This window comes from Lynx canadensis, chromosome F2 (assembly GCF_007474595.2).
Source record: "Lynx canadensis isolate LIC74 chromosome F2, mLynCan4.pri.v2, whole genome shotgun sequence".
Classification (NCBI taxonomy): domain Eukaryota; kingdom Metazoa; phylum Chordata; class Mammalia; order Carnivora; family Felidae; genus Lynx; species Lynx canadensis.
The window spans coordinates 57882879-57908339 of record NC_044320.2 but is presented as its reverse complement, the minus strand read 5'-3'; positions in this window follow the sequence as shown (position 1 = coordinate 57908339).

Sequence of the window (25461 nt, the reverse complement as noted above, 5' to 3'; positions counted from 1 at the left end):
TAAGTCACCAAGTTTTGAGGTAGTTTTTAGGTAGCCATAGATAACTGGAACCAATTTTGTTAATTAGAAATAGGGCACCATCATCATGAAATGTAAAACATGTTCCTTGGGGCCCAGGTAGCAAGTAGAAGCTGAAAGGACTTTGAGGAAAGTGTTAGGGAAAGATTAAAGAGCCTTGCAGAGAATATTAATAGATTTTCCATAATACTTTATGGCACTCAGGGGAGACTGTTAGTGATGATTTAAAAGATATGAAGAAAATATTATTGGGGGCTGGAGGAACAGGAACCCTTGTTACATAGAGGCAAACAGTGTCAGCACACTTTGCCTTTGATAACGTGGAAGATAGAAAGCAAACCTAATGAATCGGATGACCTAGCTAAGGAGGTTCCTAGGGAGACTACTTAAAGTGCCATGTGGGTCCTTCTCACTGGTTTTGATAAAGAAGTGAGTTGAAAAGTTATTTTTTTTGTTTTGTTTTCAAGTGAAATTAGAAGGAGATATAAACTGCCAGATCTTACTGAGTTCAATTTTTTTAAAAAATAATAATATTACTGGCTTCCCCAAGTCCTTCAAGTGAGAATGAACTGCAGAGCAAATATTAAATCCAAGGTGGGAATATGGCATCATTTTAATGCCTCTTAAGATTCAAGAATTGCTTCAGAAATTCACTCAGTCGAATAAAGTCCTCTAGTAATCTTAAACGTGCAGATCACAGGCTTCTGTTAGAAGTCTAACAAGAAGCCAAAAATGGAGGAGATCTTACCTAAAACAGTTGTTGGTTATGACTTTAGCTAGATGAACAACAATAAGATTCATTTAAAAACCCACTGCATTTTTAAGGGAATTGTGTAGTTGAAAACACTGCTGCCTTGTACTTAATTGAACAGTGACAGTACAAAATGAAAAATGACCTTTAGGTCTCTGAACCACTATAAGATAAAGCAAGCTGATGAAACTACTCAGCAGCAAATAATAACAATTCTTTATGGAAAAGAAAGGATGACTCCGAAGGAAAAACCAAGAGCCTAAAGGTCAGAACAAAAACCTGTGAAGAATCATTCCTAGGCAGGAGTACTAAGCCCTAATAAATGAACTAGAAAATGTGCTTCGATAGATTTCAGAATTATTATGGAACAGTGAATATAATGTGCCACTCACTACCCCCTCTTTGGGTGGTATACACACAAATTGCCAGCCACGTGAGGGAAGCCATCTTGGACATGAGCCCTCAGCTCCAGCTGAGCCACTTTAGCTATGCAGTGGACACAAGAAATTAGACATCCATGCCAGATCTTGCCCAAAATGCCAATTTGGGAATAAATAAATTATCATTGTTTTTCATGCCACTATAGTTTGACATGGCTTTTTATGCAGCATAAACAACCAGAACAGCATTGGTAATGAGAATAATATATATAATAACAGGGGCGGGGGGCAGGCAAGGCATTTACAAAGAAGTTAAGAATCAAACTGACTTTATGGGGAGCCTGGGTGGCTCAGTCGGTTGAGCCTCTGACTTTGGCTCAGGTCATGATCTTGTGGTTTACGGGTTTGAGCCCCACGTCCGGCTCTGTGCTGACACTTCGGAGCCTGGAGCCTGCTTTGGATTCTTTGTCTCCCTCTATGATCCTCCCCCACTCACGCTGTCTCTCTCTCCTTCAAAAATAAATAAACACAAATTTTTTTCTTTTCAAGAATCAAACTGACTTTAGATTTCTCTTTAGCACACAAAATTGTGAAATACATTAGACCAAGGCGTTTCAAGTTCTGAAAGAGTAATTTTGAATTAAGAAAATAACTATTTTTAAGGCCCATATATATAGCTTGTAAGTTCTGAATCAATTTACTTTCATAATTAATCTTTGAAGGATTTTCAATGAATTCAGTATTCAATCCAAAAAATTAATATTTCATATGTTCCATGTGTTTAATACACTCTCTTTTAAGAGAGCATGAATAATCTCCATGAAAAAAGTTCCTTTCTTTTTTTTTCCCCAGCATTGATCAGGTAAGACAGGGTTAGTTAATGCAGGTTGAAAAACATGTCCATTTAGGTGGCACATACTTCTCCGAATGTGTTCTTTTCACAGAAACTAAACCGAATGATAACACATAATACATGATCAATTAATTTGCCATTGTACTGCATTAAAGATTTATTTCTTTTTCTTTCCTTTCTTGTTCATACCATAAGACTATGGATTTTTCAAAGCTAATCCTGTGTCTTTCATAGTATTTTCCTTATAGATCTCAGTGCTCTGCTATGATAATAAAGGAAGACTATAAAAAATAAATAACAAACTAGGGATAAAGTCAGGAAGGTGATTAGACTTGGAGAAGGGGTAGAATTTCCTCCGACTGAAGCCATGCTTTTGCCTACTTGCCATGTTTTTGATTGTTCAGAAAATGACACTAAGCACAGCATCCCTATCAGAGTTGCAGAAAGATAGCTCATTTCTGAGCTTTACTTTTGGTTCAGCCAAAGCACAGCTGCCTCAATACATCTAATTACTGCAGTAATTAAAGTTCTTACCTTACCTGTGTAGTCAAGGACACAAGGACTTCTAATGGGAACAAATCTAGATATAAAAGCTTGCTGTCAATTAGCCCTGATGGCTTGAAAAAATAATGAAGGGCAATGAGGGTTGAGTTACAGCTCTGTACAATAACAAATATAGTAATTCGGCACCTCTTTCTTTTCTTGGATTCTACCCAAGAGTTTGGGAGAAGAAAGACAAGATTATCTGGGTAATATGATCTTAAGACTATCAGTGGATAATGGTATCCTCCGTCAACTTTGCGCAGTGCTTACCTCTGACAAAAGATGGGACGGCTACAAATACAAGCCCTTCAATCTGAGAACAACACAGCTGTTCAGTTTCTTGTCACAGATTCTGTCAATAGAATGTGGACCAAAAAAGGAGAAAAGAAATGTGACTCTGCCGTGCGCAGGGTTTTTATGCTCAGCCCTCTTCCAGCAAAATCACCTTTCCTGATAAACTTAACTTTCACGAGCAGGCAATATGTTGAGAGTATATTTTGTCATTGTTGTTGTTTTAATCATTGCTTTTCTATTCTGATCAGGAAATAGCCTGTAGTAAATGGTGGGGGGAGAAAAGTTGTAGACAACTTTCATCCTTAGAATATCCTGAAAAGATTGTGCATTCATTGATCTGAAAAATACAGATATGATATACACAACATTTGGAATGATGTTGCTTCTGTTGTCTTTAAAACTTGCCACTGGATGTTGAGGGTAATCTACATCCTGTCTTCTCCCCTATATTATAAAATCACCGAGACTACATTATGGACCAATCCCACAGCCTGGTGACTAGCAAAATGTAGAACTTGACTTTTGCATTTATGTATTAAATTTTTGTTCTATAGATTAAAATTAATGTTAAACATTCCATTGGAAACAATCATTTCCACTTTTTTCTGTTTGTCTACCCTGTTCTTTTTCCCATTTTTCTCACTTTTATTGTACGAAGGAAAATGCAGTAGTATATTGTGATGGTTAGTTTTATATATCAATTTGTCTGGGCTACAGTAACCAGTTTTTTTCATCAGATGCCAATAGAGGGGTTGCTGGGAAGGGATTTGGTAGATATGGTTGAGATTTGCAATCGAGTGACTTTAACTAAAGGAGATTGTCCTTGATAATCTTGGTGGAGCCTCATCCAAATAATAAAGGCCTTCAGAACAAATTTCAGCCTTGCCAGCTCCCACGATTCCACCAACCAATTCCTTAAAATAAATCTGTGTGTGAGTATGTGTTTCTGAAGAATCCTGACTGATACATATGCTTAGGACACATGAAACTTTATGCTATATATTGTAAACTATGTAACAGATACTTCAGGAAATACCATGGGTTTTTCTATGTCTCCATGTTTGCCATTTCTTGTTTTCTGTTTTAATACCACATCTTTGTAGTCACTAATAGAAATGCAAACAGATATTTTTAAACCATCAACCTAAGTACTTTAAAAGAGCAATATGAAAAACTCATAAAGCTAAACATTTTATTATATCAATTATCAATCAAGGTGCACTATTTTGTGCTTACATAGTGCCTCATAATTCTTTGGCAATTTTATATATTATTTCCTAACTACTGAAAATAATGCATTTCATCATCATACTATTTATTTTATTATTCTCAGTGACTACAAAAATATATATAGTAAATATTCATTCAATAAATTGTGCTTGAATTAAAATGAAAAAGCCTTTTGCCAAGAAAAGCTATTATCCTAAATTTTGGAATATGATATACCAGAAGATAGTAACAGGAAATATACACATGGAATGAACACATTTTTTGCAATAATAATTGAGCAAAATAGGTTCAAGATTATGAACAAAAAAACCCCCATGTGGTTAGTCAATTTGAAAATATTAGCTAGAATCAGATATTCTTAATTGTTTAGAGAAACCTGAGAGAGTTATTAAAGTATATACAAAGTATGGTAATTTTTAATAGAAAAAAAACATAAAAAATAAAAGAACCTGCCATTTTACTCAGAAAATATCTAATATAGAGGCTTATAAATGTTTTGATCTCAGAGTCCTGTACATCCTGAAGAATTATTGAGGACTCCAAAGAATTTTTTGCTTATGTGAGTTACATTTCTTAATACATGCTGTATTAGAAGTAAAAACAGGCACTTTAAAGATATTTATTTATTAATTAAATTTACAAAAGCAATACAAAACTCATGTTAACAAATAAAATATTTTATTAAACAAAAACCTATTCTCCAAAATTTAATAAAAATAGGTTTTTTCTTTTTTTTTGTTTTTGTAGATTTCCGAATATCTTCAATACCTGGTTTAATAGAGAATAGATGGATTCTTAAATCTGCTTCTGTGCTCAGTCTATTGTGAGAGCACAAATCGTACATAGCTTCTGGAAAACTCACCATGTATTTCCGAGAAAATGAGTGAAAAGGCATAAAACCTCTTAGTATTATTATGAAACTAGCATTACCAGACCCCACTTTGAGAAGCACTGACCTCAATGCCTCTTTTGCATTTGATGCGAAGTCCATTCAACCCATGCTGAAAGCGGCCCGCATGCCATGATTACCAAACCAGGGGCTGCCTCCTTCTCTAAACCAGACCACACGTTCATGTATTTTTTAATGGAAGTCAGGGAAAAATACCGGATGCAAATTTGATCATGCCTTTTCTTTTGTTGTCCAAGTGTTGTCAAACAAATCCTAATAGAAACTGCAATGCTTCCAGCTGTGACTACCTGAGAGAGAGAGAGACCATATCATCTTCCAAATGTTTTGGGGGTCTCAGACTGGATTTACTAGTCTAGGGATTAGGAATATTAGAGCTGCTTCCTTCTTCTGCTCCGCTCCTGAAGGGCCAACTGAGACACCATTTCAAAGGACAGAACTGCACGGGCCACTTTTAGGATTTCTCTTAGCAGATGCTAAAACAATGGTAACATCCCAGCAAAACTCTTCAGGCCCCTGGAGGAAGAGCAGTTTCCTGTTTTCTTGAGGGAGCAGAAATGGTAAGCAAGCATGCTTTCAGAGCCACAAGACACTTTAGACGTATTATGTTTTAATTCCTTCTTGAAGATGCCCAACGCACCTTATGAAAGGAGCACAGCTTATAAGAAGGAAGGAATAATCATTAGAGAGCAGCGTACCCAGTGTCCTCCTTATGTCAATATTTGGCAGTGCTAACCAAAGTTTTAGCTTTCAGTGAGTTCTTTTGTTTCACAGAAATAGAGTCTCTATAAATTCATTGAAAGAAAAAAGAGAGCTTACTGTAGAACTCTGTGGAATCTAGGGACCTTTTGTTTCCTTTTCCCTCTCATGGGCCACATGACACGTCTTTCTGTTTCCCTGTAAATGTCTGCTGCCTCATAACTTTGATTTGCTGTGATTCCTTCTGATCTCATGACTCTTTTTTTTTTTTTAACGTTTTTATTTGTTTTTGAGACAGAGAGAGAGACAGAGCATGAATGGGGAGGGGCAGAGAGAGAGGGAGACACAGAATCGGAAGCAGGCTCCAGGCTCTGAGCCATCAGCCCAGAGCCTGACGCGGGGCTCGAACTCACGGACCGCGAGATCGTGACCTGAGTGAAGTCGGATGCTTAACCGACTGAGCCACCCAGGCGCCCCTCATGACTCTTCTTATACTCATCTACATCCCTGTTCAACTTCAGTATACTAAGGAATTTTCCATCTTTCTTTCGGTGCTTATAGGATATCATTTCTCTACGTTCTGCCTTCCGGTTTTGTTGAGTTTGTTGTTGAGAAGACAGGTGTTGAGCTGATTTTTTTTTTTTTTTTTTTTGCTCTTTTCAAAATAATACCTTTTTTTTTTTTTTTTTCCTGCAGGAACTTTTAACATTTTCTCTTTATAATTGCTTAGTTGGAATTTTTTTCTCTAGCGTGCTTTGCATTTATTCTGCATGAGGTTCACAGTGATTCTTGAAGCTTGATGTTGTTGCAGAATTTTTTACCACAATACCCGGGATCTGGTGTCACACCCCTTTGAAAAATGAACAGGTGGACACAAGATGAGCAGCAGGCCAAAGTTTATTAGAGTATAAGATTAGAAAGAAAGAATAGTCTGAAACCTTTCTTTACAGAGCGGGGACATTCAAAAGTGAATACCCAAGGACTATCTATAGGCAAAGGTCTTTGTTTTATAAGGTTCTGGTCAGCCCTCCCCCGTGCCTTCCTCCTTGTTCCTTCTCATGTTCTACCCTTATTGGCTTGATAGCTCTAGGTGCTGGTTTGTCCACTCGTGATGGACTCGTTTCCATTGGATGAGGGGTGGTCTTTGGCCATACTTAGGTCTTTTGTCAAATTCCTGAGGGGAAACCTGAGGGGGAGTAGATGGCCTCAGTTACATTAAGAGGAATCTTATGCGTGAGGGGGTTTTCTGTCATCAGACACTCCCAGCATTGTTCCTAAATAGGTGTTTTCCCCCACCAGACCTCCAACCCAAATCTTTCCTTCTCTGCCAACTGAATATTATCTTCTCCAATCATAATATCATTTATCAGTTTCAGAAAATATTTATTAGGCATTATATTTTCAAACATTGCTTCTGCCCTATCTCTTTCTACAACTCCTGTGTCATGTATGTCAAACTTTTTCAATATATCTTCTCTCTCTCGCTCTTGTTTTAACCGTATTTTCTTTTTTCTTTTTCCACGCTTCTTCTGGATATTTTTTGTCCTACATTTTATGCAAGTAATTATCTCTGTATGTGTGTCCAATCTAATGTGAAGCACACCCAGAGTTTTAAATTTTATTTACTGAATTTTTTAGTTCCTGAATTTTCATTTGCTTTATTTTGCATATTCCAGTTCTCTGTCAAATTTCTCAATCTACTTAGAAATCCTTAAGCTTAACAAGTTCAGCCATTTAGAGTCTGTCTCATGACTCCATTTACTGGACTACCTAAACCGATAGGTTTCTACTTGCATTGTTCTATGGTTCTAAAACATGGAGTCTTATACACCTTGCTATTTTGACAGACTGCGAGGTTTTATAATATTTAGAAATAATTAGAGGTCTAGAATGATTACGGCTTCTCTGAGAGGGAATATACTTTTGTTCTTGAAGATAGCTAGGGGCACTTGCAATTTCATATCACATAACCCATTCCAAGGAGATGGTTGAAACTGTGCTTCAGTCTCGGCAATGACTAAACTACTTCTGATTAACCCTTACTCCTTGTATGTAGACTTTTAGGACCTAACATAAAGCTTGAGGGCCCTGGGTTTCAGTTTTTGTCCTCAGGCTCCATGAGGCTTTCAAAGCTTTGTTCAGCTTCTCCAATTCCGCCACCTCTACAGTAGTCCACAAAATCCTCTAAGTAAAAAATCTCTTAAGTGAGAGCAGCCTAAAATGTTGGGTTCACCTTTCAAGGTTCCTTTACTCTCTAACCTGCCTAGATCTTGACCCCATAATTCCTTATTAGCTTTTTAACTTTCCAGTGTCTTCAGATTTATTTTGCCAGCTTTTCTTTTCAGTGTGAGAGTTTTTCTAAATTTCCTAGTTCACTATTATCAGAGGTGGCATGTCTCAAAGGAAATTTTTGAGTAGACAGATCACCAAGTGAGTAGAACAAAAATAACAGGTGTGGTGCAATAAAAATATAAGCTAAAAAATGTGATTGCAAACCCACTGCTTATTAAAATACTTTTCAGCCATTCTATAAATCATGGTTGTTATTTAATGCAATTTCTCTAGAAGAGGTATTAAAATGGACAATTAAAAATTCTTCTAATGTAATTAAGGCTGGAATATGTTTAAAAAATCAACTAAGAAATATTGAAAAATAAATTTTCAATTCATTCTTTCATGAATATTTTATGGAGTTATCCAAATTCAATTTTCTTTTGAGATAAACAACCAAGATATTAAATCAACTAATGATAAACATATAAACATTATAGGTAAAACCGAAAGAATAATCAAAAGAATAACTAAAATTAGAAAGAATCTAAGAGACTGGAAACACCTCAAGGACAAAATCATAGAAATGATTAAAATAAGTTATATGCTAGTATAAGTGGCCATTCTTTCAATGTATTAGTTGGTTGACTATTTAAATCCCTACAGATAAGAAGGTTCAGAAAATGACTTGTAAACCAAATCATCTCAATTTCATAGTTGGCAAATTTCGTGGGGTTATATTAAGTAATAGGAACTTATATTGCAAAAACAACTTAACCTTTTGGTACATTATGAGGTTTATATAAGAGGAAATCAATATTTGCTAGAGCTATTTAAAGACGAAAGTATATATGTAAGAAAAGACTCATTTATCTTGGCTTCCAAAGAATTAAAAATATAATACTTGTCACAAATTTCTCTGATGGTATTATCTTTATAAACAAAAATAAGGATTGGAGTTGAATAAAGTATGCATACATGGAGTTGAATAAAGTATTTTTTTAGTGTGCTGTCAAAGGCCCATAAAGAACTTGTCAAAAAACAAAGCTTTATCAGTAGTTCAGGCATGTTCAAACTACTGTATAATAAGTTTTGAACCTAAAGATTATTTAATAAAGCTAGCTTTCTTTCTTTCTTTCTTTCTTTCTTCTTTTTTTCTTTCAGTAGGCTTCACACCCATCACAGAGCCCAACTCAGGGCTTGAAGTCATAACCGTGAGATCAAGACCTGAGCTGAGATCAAGGGTCAGACCCATAACCAACTGAGCCACCCATGCACCCTGTGCAATAACAACTTTCTATTTTGAACTCTGAGAAAGTAGATCCTGCAACTTCTGGTATCTGCTTAGGGTGAAAGCTGGAAAGAGCATCAACTCTTACTTGTATAACAAAATAATGATGGAGAATGTAAATTCACAGCTTTTGTTAAGCACATCAAAACTGAGGTTACAAGTCAAATAACTAACCCAAAATTTAAGGAAACACAAATTCATCAAAGGAGAGACATGATGAGAGCACTTATTTACCTGGAGTAGATGACGCTGGACACCATGAAAGTGGCTAAGATTTCCTTCACTTAAATTATTTTTTAACAAATTGCTAAAGGGGCTAGCATAACAATGTAGCAACCCTAATAACTTCAGACACAAAGGAAATGCACACCCCCTCTACAAACTCTTTTCCACTGACCTCACTGGATGCTCACAAGAAAGACCGAGGGCAAAACAAGGGTCTTGAGAAAGTGTCTCTCATGAAGTAGGCTTGGAGAAGAAGAATCGTAGCCACTACAGGAAAGGCACAGATCCCTGTCCAGATACATTTTACCCATCTTTCTATGAAGCAAAAGCCTTCTACAACCTAGAAAGAGCAGAAAACTGTGTTGCCCTGAGGGCACTATAAAATGAATTGAAGTTAAGGGAAAGGAAATGGAAATTAAAAAAAAAAAAAATTCTCTATCCCTGCAGAGAAACATGAATTCATCCTTAACATATACCATTGATAGTTTCCTATAGTTGTAAACAGAACAAGATCACTGATAAGACCCAATACCAAAGACACAAGAAAACAATGCATGCCTAAGATTAATGCATACTCTTAAACCAGAATAACAGAGGACATTCTCTCCTCTCTTCATCATCAGGCCAATAAGCGCTGAGTTAAGAAGTAATAGCAGGTTTCTTCTGATAAAGGGGGAAGAGCGTGGAGAGACTCATGAACAAAAGGAAGAGTTTTGTTTTAGAGCTTTAGATTTTTAAAGCTAAAAATGGATTAGACATTGAGAAAAATCCTCGACAAATCAGCCCCCACTCTAAACACAAAATAACACAGGATAATTTAAGTCCATGATACACTCATGGTAATTATAGCAACAACAAAAGCCATATCCAGCCTCAGTAAGATCAGATCAAACAAATTCTTCAAGGAATATTACCAAGGATAAAAGAAGGACATTGTAAACTAGAAAAGGGTCAGTTTTCCAAGATGATACAACAATAAAAACTGTCTATGCACCGAATAAGAGAGCTTTGAAATATGAGATACAAAATCTGATAGAACTTAAAACATACATAGACAACTCTACAATTGGGGTCAGAAATTTCAACACTCCTTTATCAGTCGATGAGAGTATAAGTGGTCAGAAAATCAGTAAAGATATAGACAAATTGAATGGTATTATCAACCAAAAGGACTTAATTAACATTTATAGGACACTCCACTAAGCAGAATAACATACTCATTTCAAGCGTACATGAAATATTCACCAAGATAGATAATATTCTGAAGGTAAAATAAACCTTAACAAAATTAAGAGAATTGAAATTATACAAACTATGTAGTCAAACCATTATAAAATGAAAGTAGAAAATTAACAACAGAAAGATATGGAAAGTCTCTAAATATTTGTGTGAGGGGTGAATTATGTCACCCCCAAACTTATGTGTGAAATCCCTAGCCCCTAATAGTTCAGAATGTGACTGTATTTGAAGATGGGCCTTTAAAGAGATGCCTAAGTAAAAAGAGTCCAGTAGGGTAGGTCCTAATCCAATCTGACTGGTGTCTTCATAGGAAGAGATTAGGACACACAAGGAGACACCAGGAGTGCAGGTAGAGTGGAAAGACCATGTAAAGACACAGAGCAAGGCAGCCAAAGAGAGACCTCAGAAGAAACCCAATCTACTGACACACTGATGTTGGATACCTAGCCTCCAGCACTGTGAGAAAATATATTTCAGCTGTTTAAGCTCACTAGTCTTTTGTATTTTGTCATAGCAGCCCTACTGAGACAGGGGAATTAAAGGAAACCCCATAAAATACTGGTTTTTTTGCTCCTTTCCCCCCTTCTATTCTTGTTAAGACGCATATTCCCACCTTACACATTCCTTATGGAACAGATGATGTATGTTCTCTTTGTAAAGGTCAAGGAATTAATGATTTTTTTGGAATCTTCCAGCACAATGATAACATCTAAGCAGTGATGAAGCAGGGTGGTCATGAACTTTTTCCAAAACCACTAAGGCATCGAAATTCCTGGCTCCAGGGCATTAGTGGCTTCTGGAGGACACCTAAACACTTGTCTTTGATCCTGAATGCCTGAGAAGACAAATCATCAGACCACAATCCTCAATAAAAACCCCAGACCCCAAGCAAGGATGGCAACTCATTTGTCTTTCCTTTCTGAGTCTTCTAGATGCTCTGTCTGTAAATGGCCTCTATGTCTTCAGCAAACTTGCTTTTGCTTCCTCTCAGCTTGCATTGGATTTCTACCCTGTGTGAAGCCAAGGACTTTCCCTGCAGAACTTCACTCTGGGTTCTTGGACTCAGCCAGCCTGCATCACTATCAAACTAATACAGTTTGTAAATTAAACAATGTACTTCTAAACAGTCCATCAATCAAAGAGAATATGACAAAAAGAAAATAGAAAATATTTTAAATGAAATGAAAATGAAAACATTGGGCATTAAAATTTGTAGGGTGCAGCTAAAGCAGTGTTTAAAAGAAAATTCACAGTATAAACTGCTCATGTAGAAAAAAAAGAATGGTGAGGGGCGCCTGGGTGGCTCAGTCGGTTGAGTGTCTGACTTCAGCTCAGGTCATCATCTCGCTGTCTGTGAGTTGGAGCCCCACATCGGGCTCTGTGCTGGCAGCTCAGAGCCTGGAGCCTGCTTCAGATTCTGTGTCTCCCTCTCTCTGCCCCCCTGCCCCCACTCATGCTCTGTCTCTCTCCCTCTCTGTCTCTCTCTGTCAGAAATAAATAAACATTAAAAAAATTTTTTTTAAAAAGAAAAAAAAAGAATGGTGTCAAATCAACAATCTAAACTACAGTTTTAAGAAACTAGAAAAAGAGAAGCAAATTAAATCCAAAGCCAGGATAAGGAAATAATAAAGGAAAGAGAAAAAAAAAATAGTGAAACTAAGAATAGGAAAATAATAGAGAAAATTAATGAAACCAAAATCTGGTTTATTATAAAGATCAGTATACTTGATAAATTTCTAGCCGGACTGACAAAGGCAAAAAACAAACAAAATAGAGAGAACACATATTACAGATATAGAGAGTGGAGGAGAGAACATCACAATGGACTCTATGGACTTTGAATGGATAATCAAGGAATACAATAAATATGAATACAATGTCACACCCATAAATTCAACAATTCAGATGAAATGTATTAACTTTTTAAAGGACACAAATTGTGATGTATCTGTTAAATAAAATAAACTGATAATTGAAAACTTTCTAGCAGCCAGATAAGGAAAATTCCAGGTAAGATGGTTTCACCTAGAAAGTATAATAAGGCAAGGAAAAGAAAGAAAAGCCATTCAGTTTTAAAAGGATAAAATATAAGCATCACTATGGTTAGACAACATGATTGTCTACAGAGAAAATTCCACAAAATATAGAAAGTTCCTAGCACTAAAACAGGAAGTTTGGCAAGGTCACAGTATACAGGGGAACTATGCAAAAGAAGATACTTGTTTTTCCTTCAAGACAGATATTTAAGTATTTCCCTAATTAATACTATATGGAAAGGAACTTTAGTTGCCCTTCAAAATATTTTACTCCTCTCCTAACCTTCCAAGTAAATGTCACCATGACATGAGTTTTGATTCCCACATAACCCATTAGCAAGCCCATGGTTCTACTTCCGAATATTCTATCATTTTCCCTCCATTTTCACTGTTACCACCCCAGTCTAAGTCACCATTAACTCTTCTCTTATATTACTGAAGTTTTCTCCTAACTGATCTCCCTACAAAGTAACCCTTTTCCAATTAGCAGCAGCTGGGCTGGGTTTTTTTGTTTTTAATTTTTAATCAGATCATATTACTCCTCTATTTAAACCATTTCAAAGCCTTCCAAATGCTCTAAGATAAAAATTTAAACTGATCTTGGCCTGTGTCATAGTGCGGCAGTTCTCAAAATGTGCTCTGTAGACCCTTGGGAGGCTCCAAGGCACATTTTCAGAGCTCTGCAATGTCAAAATTATTTTACTACAATACCAAGATGTTAATTGCTTTTTTAATTTTGTTCACATTTAAACTGAGGAAGCAAAAGTAATGGGAAGTAAAATTCAGAGCCTACTCATTTCCCAATTTATAAATATTTTTGTGATAAAATACAGGATGGAATTAACAAACATTACTTTTTAAATAATATACAAGAAAATGGGTTAACATTTGAAGGGTGTGCAAAATTCAGTGAACTTATTTTTCAAAAGACCAATGTATAATAGCACAATATAACACACAGGTAAAGACTCATTTAAAGTGCAAGATAGGGCTCTTGGGTGGCTCAGTTGGTTAAGCATCTGACTCTTGATTTTGGCTCAGGTCATGATCTCATGGTTGGTAGGTTCAAGCTGTCAGTGTGGAGCCTGCTTGGGATTCTCTCTCTCCTACTCTCTGCCCCTCCCCTGCTCACTGTCTCTTCTTTTCCCCTCCATTTCCCTCCCTCCCTTTCTGTATTTCTCTCAAAAATAAATAAAACTTTAAAAAAAGTGCAAGATAGCCCGGTGGGTTTTAACAAAACAGAGTAAGAAAATTGATTGGTATAGATTGATATCACACTGCAACCAATCTTGAAGGGACTACAACCTAGTTTTGATGTAAGACCAAAGAAGAATATCCACAGTTATCTGAAAGAATATTAAAATATGCCTTCCTTTCCAACTACTTATGTATTTGATTTTCTTTTTATATGTTAACCAAGACAGACTGCATATAGAAATAGGAGAATTTATTATGTAAGGTTTTAGTGAGACTTGAACAGAATATAAATAATGCCAATCTTTTCAGCAATTTAATTTTATTTGGTAAAACTTAATTTTTTATAATAAAAATATCTCATTAAAATATATATCTTATTTTTGGTAACATAGGTTTATTATTGCTAATTCTGAAATGAATTAATAAGTAGATACTTCTAAAATTCAAAGTTTAATTTATAATATGGTAAATATATATAGATATCAACTTCAATACTCAAACTTAGATACTCAATATCAACTTAGATACTCAAAACTTCAGGAATACTCAATTTTTTAGAGTGTTAAGAGGTCCTAAAAGCAAAGAGTTTGAGAGCTCTCATAGTGATATCTATCACCTTGACTGAACACTGTGTAATCATCTCTCATGATTTTGTTCCAGTGGATAAAATACACAAGGAATATCTTTGTGCACTGTTCTTCATTTTACTTCACAAATTTAGAAAAGGAAAGATATTCATATCAAAATTTTTATTTTTATTTTAAGTTTATTTATTTTTGAGACAGAGAGAGAATACAAGCTTGCAAGCTTGCAAGCAGGCTTCTCACTGACAGCGTGGAGCTAAATGCAGGGCTCGAACTCATGAACCGTGAGATCATGAACTGAGCTGAAAACAAGATTTGGATGCTTTAGCCAACTGAGCCATCCAGGCACCCCAAAACATTTTAATTTTTTAAAAGAAAAGCCATAACATTTACTCCTGCTACTTAGGAATAAATAGGTGTTTATTCCACAAATTTTATAAACCTTTTATAAGAAGATTTTTAAATCATTTGCCTTCTTGTATAGGGTTAAGACAATAAGGCTTGAAACACACACACACACACACACACACACACACACACCACACACTCCAATTTACCCTCTTCTCTTGTACGATCTTTTCCTGTATGATCTTGTTTAATATTATTGTAATGAGAATAAGAAATATATACCTAAAAGTTTACACTTTTGCAATCTAGATCATTAGAGATCTTTTCCTGGGCATATAGGATATAAGTCTATTCCAGTTCACTTGTTAAAATTGAAGAGCTATTCTCTGACCATTCCAGAATCCGTTGAACCCTGCTGCCTTCTCTCACTACTCATAAGAGGGCATGATCTGGCTTTTGCATATCTTTCCAGTTTTTTGCTCTCTGCCCCATCCGTTATTTATCAGATTTTGGCTTCCTTTCTATCTCTTCTTATGGACTGAACTCTTTCTGTTAATCACATGGGACAAGCTGTTTATTACCTGAGAACTTTTGACCTTCCTATTTCTTTTTCATTGAACAATTTTCCTCAGCTCTACAGACTGCTTTTTTCTTTTCATTTTTAATTTCTAAAGTAATATATTATTACTTAAAAGACACTATTCTTGACAATTTTGTCTATAAGGTGCCAACCTTCTCCCCTAGATCCATCAGTCTCTCAGACTCAACTCTTCTTTCATACCTTTTTGAAATGTTCTGGTTTGTTTGTTCACAAATTGATTGCCTTTCCTACCCTACAAAGAGTATTCTCATAAAGGAGGGATTTTGCCAAGTCTTTCTTGTTACATACATCTCATTAAATAGTCATGGAATAAATTAATTGGTAAATTAATGAGTCAAGATTGAATTTGAAAACAGCATATTTAAGGGGCGCCTGGGTGGCGCAGTCGGTTAAGCGTCCGACTTCAGCCAGGTCACGATCTCGCGGTCCGTGAGCTCGAGCCCCGCGTCGGGCTCTGGGCTGATGGCTCAGAGCCTGGAGCCTGTTTCCGATTCTGTGTCTCCCTCTCTCTCTGCCCCTCCCCCGTTCATGCTCTGTCTCTCTCTGTCCCAAAAATAAATAAACGTTGGAAAAAAAAATTAAAAAAAAAAAGAAAACAGCATATTTAAGTTATGAAAGCAGAACTTCTATTAATAGATTTATCTTGTGCAAGTCACTTAAGCCTCCAGAATCTCAACTATGAAATGTAAATAAAATAAATTCTCCAAGTTTCTGTGAGCATTTACTTAGTCACATATTTTGAAGTATTTTACCAAGAAAGAAGCATTGTTGGAATTAGGTGAGTTATGACTCCAAACAAATAGTATACTATTATTATGAATACATCCAACTTGGGGAATGTATAAAGGCTAATTATATATTCCCCAAGTTGGAAATTAATAATATAAAAACTATTAATAAATTAGAAAGACTTGAGTTTCCCATGAGAATAAAAATAGTGACTCTAGAAATAATTCATAATTATGAAAAGATTTATTTTAAACAGTGGTTTTGGTTTTCTAGTAGTTATTGGTATACATCTTTCATCATTTTGCCTTTTAAAAGATATTCTATATTCCAATCTTCTTTTTGAAGCTAAAACATACACTTTTTACCTACTCCACAACTCACAATTAAGAAGATAATAATTACTATATATCCATAGAAAAGGAATCTTGAGAAATATTAAGAGGTCCATTATCCATTGTAAGCATGAAAAAGAAAATTAGAATATCTGCAATAATTTTAAGATTCCAATTGAATAAAAAGGACATATCTCAAAGAAGCATCATTTGTTGACTTAGATTTCTGTAATGAAAACAATAACAACTACATGAATTAGATTGGAATTCTTAATTTAGACTCTCACCAAGAAAGTCCCAAGACTGTATTTCTTTCCTATTTAGGAAAACAATTTAAAATTCTTACATCAATGCTCTAAAATGAAGAAGACTCATAAGATTACCAAAATTGGAAGAGAGCTTAACAATCATTGGGCCTGATAGATTCGTACGTGAGATTCCACGGCTTCCAAGAGATCTTCAAATCATCTTTGAAATACTTTAATATAACAAATGCCTCCTCCCAAAACAGACATTTACCCACAGTAAACTAACTAAAATATTGATTATTTTCTCTTGGTTGGAATTCTATCAAGTGAGAATGATACTTTAGATCATTTGTGTCTTGTTGTTTTACTTAAAATAGAGAGGAGATAAATTATGTCTTAATAGATGTATTGTTTCTTCATAGATGATGAATAAGGATTTTTTTCACAATATTGAGTTCATATATATAGGGCATCCCAATAAATACTTCTAGAAATCAATTGGAGACATATCATCTAATCCAATTCTCTTTTTTTGCAAATGATGTACCAAAATACTACATGGCAATGGGAAAGAATGAAATATGGCCTTTTGTAGCAACATGGTTGGAACTGGAGAGTGTTATACTAAGTGAAATAAGTCATACAGAGAAAGACAGATACCATATGTTTTCACTCCTATGTGGATCCTGAGAAACTTAACAGAAGACCATGGGAGAGGGGAACTGGAAAAAAAAAAAAAAAGGTTAGAGAGGGAGGGAGCCAAAACATAAGAGACTCTTAAAAACTGAGAACAAACTGAGGGTCGATGGGAGGTGGGAGGGAGGGGAAGGTGGGTGAGAGGTATTGAGGAGGGCACCTGTTGGGATGAACACTGGGTGTTGTATGGAAATCAATTTGACAATAAATTTCATATTAAAAAAAACCCACAAAGTGCAAATAACTAGTCCAAAATTTATGCAGTTTCTTATGGCCATATACATAAATACAAGTGGCATAGTATGAATCTCATGCATATTCATGTCTGATGAAATAAAGTATCACTCATAGTCCTATGCTTGATTTCAGAAAGATGCAGATCAAATCACATTTTTTCTTAGCCACAATAGCCATCTATCTTTAGATGGAAAAGCCAGAGGGCTACATAGTATTTTATATTTATAGGGAAGAGGATTATATTTTCCAACACAAAAATCAGGGTGTATGGCTGACAAAAATAAAGGCAAGTCAATCACATCCAATGAAGTCAATATTCAAAACTGAGATATGCGATTCAAAATGTTAAAGTTTATCCTCTATAAAAAAGCCATATTTTGTAACTATTAGATCAAGGCTTTAATTAATAGTTTTTTTATCTTGAAGTCCTCATCTTTAGATCTATGATCAATCTAAATATTTTTAATCTGTCACTCTTACCTTGTCCTAAATACTTCACCTTTATCAGAAAAATTGGTACCTGAATAAAAGTTGTGGTAATCATTTTCAAAAATAGTTACAGATTGGGAGAGTTTATGCTTGGGAATTAGATGTGTCTCAATTTGAATCTAAATCCTACCATTAACTGCTAGTGAGCTCTTGTGAACCTCAATCTCCTCATCTGTAAAATGGGAATAATGGCACCTAATTAATGAAGGTACTGAGGGGTGCCTGATTGGCTCAGTCAGTTGAGCGTCCAACTTTGCCTCAGGTCATGATCTCAAGGTTTGTGAGTTCGAGCCCCACCTTGGGCTCTGTGCCGACAGCTCGGAGCCTGGAACTCACTTCAAATTCTGTGTCTCCCTCTCTCTGCCCCTCCGCTGCTCACACTCTGTCTCTCACATTGTCTCAAAAATAAATAAACATTAAAAACATTTTTTTAAATGAAGCTACTGAGAAAATTGCTTATAATTTTTGACAATAAATGGCAACCACTATAAGCGTATGAAAACATCTTCAGTTGCTTGCCCTTGAAAATACTTGTTAAAAAAAAAAGAAAAATATTTATTGAATTAATTAAATAAATAAATAGAAATATACAATAAAATAAGCACATATAAATTGATTGAATGCCTTAAATATTGTGAGATCTCAATTAGTGGCAGCTATAATTGCAATTACAACTTATAATGAAAAATCTAGATAGTATTGACCACTAAGACCACTTTTCAATATTGTTTATCCATATTCTCAATAGTCAAATTAAATAGCTCCAAAGAAAACATTCATTAAAAACTTTCCTCATCAAATATCTTATTAGAGCTCTAGCAGTTATTTATATCTAATCAAAAAATCTCCGTGTCTCCATTATTTCTGAAACACATATTCAGCAATATGCTGGTACAAATTCTTTAGGATAAAAGCTATGATTCACTGTGTTTTCCTTTTCTGTGGTATAAATTAACTTTAAGTGGACTGAAATTTCTCAGCTTCTTTATACTACAGATAGAGCAAATTTTTTAAAATAAATGAATGAATTTAAGATGATATGTTTAGAACTATTTAGCAAATTAAATTAGTCTCAAAAGGTGATACCTGATTTCCAAATCTAAAGCTTTCTTTTATTTATTAGATGAATTTAAACAACATGCTTATTCTTGGGTTTTCTGGTATCGTTAGATATCAAATCAGGTAGTCATATCAACTTACATGCATGCTGATTCATGGTTATGGGAACAGACACATTATCCTAACTTGTTGAAGGTAATATTGTACATTACTCATCCATAATATTGCAATCATTTTCTTTTTTTTTTTTTTTAATTTTTTTTTCAACGTTTATTTATTTTTGGGACAGAGAGAGACAGAGCATGAATGGGGGAGGGGCAGAGAGAGAGGGAGACACAGAATCGGAAACAGGCTCCAGGCTCTGAGCCATCAGCCCAGAGCCTGACGCGGGGCTCGAGCTCACGGACCGCGAGATCGTGACCTGGCTGAAGTCGGAGGCTTAACCGACTGCGCCACCCAGGCGCCCCGCAATCATTTTCGAAGTGAGTTATACTTGTTGGAATACCTGGAATCCCTGCTAAGTATAAATGTTCAAATATGAAGATTATCAAACATAATCTCATAAGCCATCATTTTATGATTTCTTTTGGAATCCCAGGCTCTTTTCTTTGCTTCTAGATGATGTAATTTTGAGGCCTTCACAATTCTGGATTCTCTACTGTAGATGTTCAGTTAATTTCTATAGATCTTAATATGTGCTTTCCAGTAATGAATAAAATGTTCCAGATAAGATTTCACTAGAGTAGCTTAAAATAGGACTACCATACCTCCTCTCTTGTTCTGGGTGAAGGGCTTTCAAAATTCCAGCTCCAGAGTGACGAAAGCAAGATGACATGCTGGACGGCACAGGCCATCCTTTCTCCACAGAGACCCTGAGTTAGCAGCAATAAACAGACTAGAATATATCCATGAGACCTCTATAGACCAGATGAGCAGCTATAGCACCCAGACTATTAAAAAACAGGGAAGGAATTGTAACAAAAGAGGTAAGAAAATTCATAGCATTTGGCACATTTGTCCAGGCCCCTCCCCTTACGTGGCATAGGGCAGAACAACCATGAAAACACCTTCTATACCAGGTTAAGTCCATCAAAAACTGTTATAAGACACAAAGAAGCTCATCATCATATGATGATAAAAAATCCAATTCAATAAGAATATATAACAATAAGTGTTTACGCACCAAACCTCAGAGCTCCTAAATATATGAAGTGAACTCTGACAGAGCTGAAAAGAAAAATAGACACTAATATTAGGAGGCCTAAATACCCTGCTTTCAATAATGGATAGAATAACCAGACAGAAGATCAATAAAGAAAGAAGAACATTACTGAAGACCAATTAGACCCAGTAGACATATACGGAAGATGCCACACAACAGAAGAATTTACATTCTTCTCAGTTGCAAATGGAACAATATACAGGATATACCAGCTGTCAGGCAACAATTCTAAAAATTTCAAGAAGATGAAAATTCTTCAAAATATCTTTTTGAACACAATGGAATGAAACTAGAAATCAATAGCACAAAGAAAAGTGGAAAGTCCCCCAATATATGAAAATTAAAAAATACACTTCTAAATAACTAATGGGTCAAAGAAGTAGTCACAAGGAAAATTGGAAAGTATCTCAGGTCAAGTGAAAATGAAAATACCACATGCCAAAATTTACGAGGTGTAGCAAAAGCAGTTCTAAGAGAAAAGATTACACCTATAAATTCAAGCATTAAAAGAGAACAAAAACAGCAAATCAACCATCTAACTTTATACTTTAGAAACTAGAAAACTAAATCCAAAAGCAACAAAAGAAAACAAAAAAATCAGAGGGTAGAGAAATGAAATAAATAGAAAAACAATTAAAACAAAACAAAACAATGAGGGGCACCTGGGTGGCTCAGTTGGTTGGGTGGCCGACTTCAGCTCAGGTCATGATCTCGCATGTCAGGAGTTCAAGCCCTGCATCTGGCTCTGTGCTGACAGCTAGAGCCTGGAACCTGTTTCAGATTCTGTCTCTGTCTCTGTCTCTCTCTCTTTCTCTGCCTTTCCCCCACTTGCACTCTGTCTCTCTTTCTCTCAAAAAAATAAACAAACATTTAAAAAAATTAGAAAAAATAAGAACAATGAAACTGGATTGATTTTTTGAAAAGATCAACAAAATTGACTAATCCTTAGCAACAGTAAGAAAAAAAAAGAGAAAACTGAAATACTTAAAATCATAAATGAAAGAAGAGTTATGACCACCAATTCTACAGATATATAAAGGATTATAAGAGAATACTGTGGAAAATTGTATGATTGGTTAACATAGAAGAAACAAAAATTCCTAGAAACACACAGCCTACCAAACTGAATCATGAATAAATAAAAAATATGAACATACTCCAATAATGAATAAGGAGATAGAATCAGTAATTGAAATTCTTCAAACAAAAAGAATTTAGGACTAAGTAGCCTCACTGGAGAATTCTATCAAACATTTAAAGAAAGATTAACACAGTCTTTCTAAAACCATTACAAATAATTGAAGAGAATGAAGCACTTCCAAACTCATTCTATGAGGCCAGCATTATCCTAATCCTGAAGCCAAAAAAAGACACTATAAGGAAACTACAGACTAATATCCCTGATAAATAATGATGCAAAAATACTCAACAAAATACTAGCAAACTAAATTTCGTAGCACATTAAAAGTATTATACACCATCCCCTTAATGGGACTGAATCCCATTAAAATCTCCTTTTAGTGGGATTTAATCCTAGAATGCAAGGATGTTTCAACATACAAAAATCAGTATATTTAACCCTCAGTTTGTTCTCTATAGTAAACTGTTTCTTGTTTTTTTTAATCTTTCTCCCCTTATGTTCATCTGTTTTGTTTCTTAAATTCTACATATGAGTGAAATCATATAGCATTTGTCTTTCTCTGATTGACCTATTTTGCTTAGCATAAAATTTTCTAGCCCCATCCACATAGTTGCAAATAGCAAGATTTCATTCTTTTTTATGGCTGAGTAACATTCCATTGTATAAATATACCATATCTTCTTTATTCATCAGTGGACGGATTCTTGGGCTGAATAGGTGATGGGTATTAAGGAGAATACTTGTTATGAGCACTGGGTGTTGTATGTAAGTGTTGAATCACTAAATAATATACCTGAAATTAATATTACACTGTATATTAACTAACTGGAATTTAAATAAAAACTTTAATTTAAAAAATCACATTAATACGTTGAAATATACCACATTAACAAGATGAAAATCAAAAACACATATTCATCTCAACGGATGGAAAAAACTCATTTGACATGATTCAATAAATGGTCAGCAAGCTAAGAATAGAAAGAAACTACTTCAACACAGTAAAGGTCATTTATTAAAAGCTCACAACTAATATCATACTCAATGGTAAAACCCTGAGAGCTTTTCTTCTAAGAGTAAAAACTAGGCAAGAATGTTTGCTCTCAACATGACTATTCAACATATTATCAGAAATCCTAGACTGGACAATTAAGCAAGAAAAAGAAATAAAACACATCTAAATTGGAAAGGGCTAAGTAAAGTTATCTCTATTTGCAGGTGACATTCTCTTCTATGTAGACAACCCTAATGATTCCACCAAAAAATTGTTAAAAACTAATGAACAAATGTGGCAGAGTTAAAGGATACAAAACCAACACACAAGAAACACGTGTGTTTCTTAACATTCAAAATAAATAATCAAAAAGGAAATTAAAAAAGCAATTCCATTTATGATAGTATGAAAAAGAATAAAAATTATAGTAATAAACCTAACCAAAGTGGTAAAATACTTATACACTGAAAACCATAAAACATAGTTGAAAAGTTTAAAACACAAATAAATGAAAATACTTATGTTCATGGACTGGAAGACTTGTATTGTTAAGATGTCCAAACTATCAAATCTAGAAATTTAATGCCATCTCTATCGATATTGCAATGGATTTTTTCTTCAGAAATTAAAAATTTATCCTGAAACTTATAGGTAATCTCAAAAAACTTTGCATAGGCAAACAATTTTGAAAAAGGGAAGCAAAATTGTAGAACTTGCACTTCCCAATTTCAAACTCTATTACAATGCTGCTGTGATGGTTAATTTTATGGGTCAACCTGACTGGACCATGTAGTGGGCATACATTTGGCCAAACATTATTCTGTAAGTGTCTGGATGAGATTAACATTTGAATTGGTAGACTGAGTAAAGTAGATTGCCCCCACCCTGATGTGGGTGGGTCTTATCCAATCAGATAAAGACATGAGTATAACAAAAAGGCTATAAAGAGGAAGTTCCTCTTGCCTAATTCCTTGAGCTGGAGTATTGGTCTTTTCTGGCCTTCAGACTCAGACTGAAACATTTGTACTTTTTGGATCTCATGCTTCCTGGCTTTTGAATTGGCACTTACACCATCAGCTCTCCTGGTTCTCAGACCTTCAGACTTGGACTAGAACTATACACATATCAGCTCTCCTGGGTCTCCAGATTGCTAACTGCAGATCTTGGGGTTTCTCAGCCTTCATAATCACATAAGCTAATTCCTTATAATAAACTATGTATATCCTTTCAGTTCTGTTTCTCTGGAGGACCCCAACTAACACAGATTTTATAATCAAAACAGTATGATAATGGCATAAAGGAATGGAACAGAATAGAAAGCCCAGATTTAAACATTGATATATATGGTCAAATGATCTTCAACAAGGGTGCCAATATCATGAGTAAAAGACAGTCACTTCAATAAATGGTGTTGGGAAAACTGAATATTCGTATGTGAAAGAATAAAGTTAGATACTATTTTATGTTAGATACAAAAAAAATAACCTAAATTAGATTAAAAATTAAATTTAAGATTCTAAAACTATAAGTCTCCTACAAGAACACATAGAGTAAAAGTTGATGACATTGAATTTGGCAGTGACGTTTTGAAGATGAACCAAAATCACAGAAAAAAAAAAAAAGGCAAAAATACACAAATGGGACTATATCAAATCAAAACTCTTCTGTACAGCAAAGGACATAGTAGAGTAAAAAGGCAATCTACTGAAATAGAGAAAATATTTGCAAATCATATATCTGATATACATATATCTGTATTCTGTATCCAGAATACATCAAGAATTCCTACAACTCCACAAGAAAATAAAAATCAAATAGCCTGATTAAGTAATGGGAAAAGGACTTAAAACACATCTTTCTAAAGAATATATGCAAATGGCCAACAAGCATTTGAAAAGATGCTCAATATCTCTAATCATCAAAGAAATGCAACTCAAAACCACAATGAGATATTACCTCACATATAGTAGGCTGGCTACTATGAAAGAGAGGAAGAGAGAAGAAAGAAAAGAAAGGAAGGAAGGAAGGAAGGAAGGAAGGAAGGAAGGAAGAAAGAAAGAAAGAAGAAAAAGAAAGAAAGAAAGAAAAGAAAAAAAAAAGAAAGAAAGAAAAGAAAGAAGAAAGAGAAAGAAGAAAGAAAGAAAGAAAGAAAGGAGGGAAGGAAGGAAGGGAGGGAGGAAGGGAGGAAGAGAGGATGGAAGAAAAGAAGGGAGAAAGGGGGGAGGGAGGGAGGGAAGGAGGAAGGAAGGAAGGAAGCAAGGAAGGAAGAGACATAATGAGGATATGAAATAATCAAAACCCTTGTGCACTGTTGATGTGATTGTAAAATGTGTGCAGCTGCTATGGAAAACAGCAGAAAGTTCCTTAAAAATTCAAACACTGAACTACAATAATATCCAGAAATACTACTTCTGGATATATATCCAAAATCATTGAAAGCAGGGTCTTGAAGAGATATTGTGTGCTTCTATTGTAATAATACTGTTGCAATAACCCAAAGGTGAAAATAACCCAAATGTCCACTGATTGACGAATGGATAACAAGCATGTGGCATATACATGCAAAAAAAAAAAGTGGGGTGAAATTCTGTCAAATGCTACAACATGGTTGAAACTTGATTATGTTAGGTGAAATAAGCTAGTCACAAAAAGACAAATACTGTATGATTCCACTTAGGTGAAGTATCTAAAATAGACAAAATCATAGAAATGGAAAGTAGAACAGTGGTTACCAAGGGGAGTGGATAGAGGAAAAAGAGAAGTTGTTCTTTAATGAGTAAACAGTTTCAGACTGGTAAGATAAAAACTTTTCAGAGGGGTGCTCGGGTGGCTCACCTTGGTTAAATC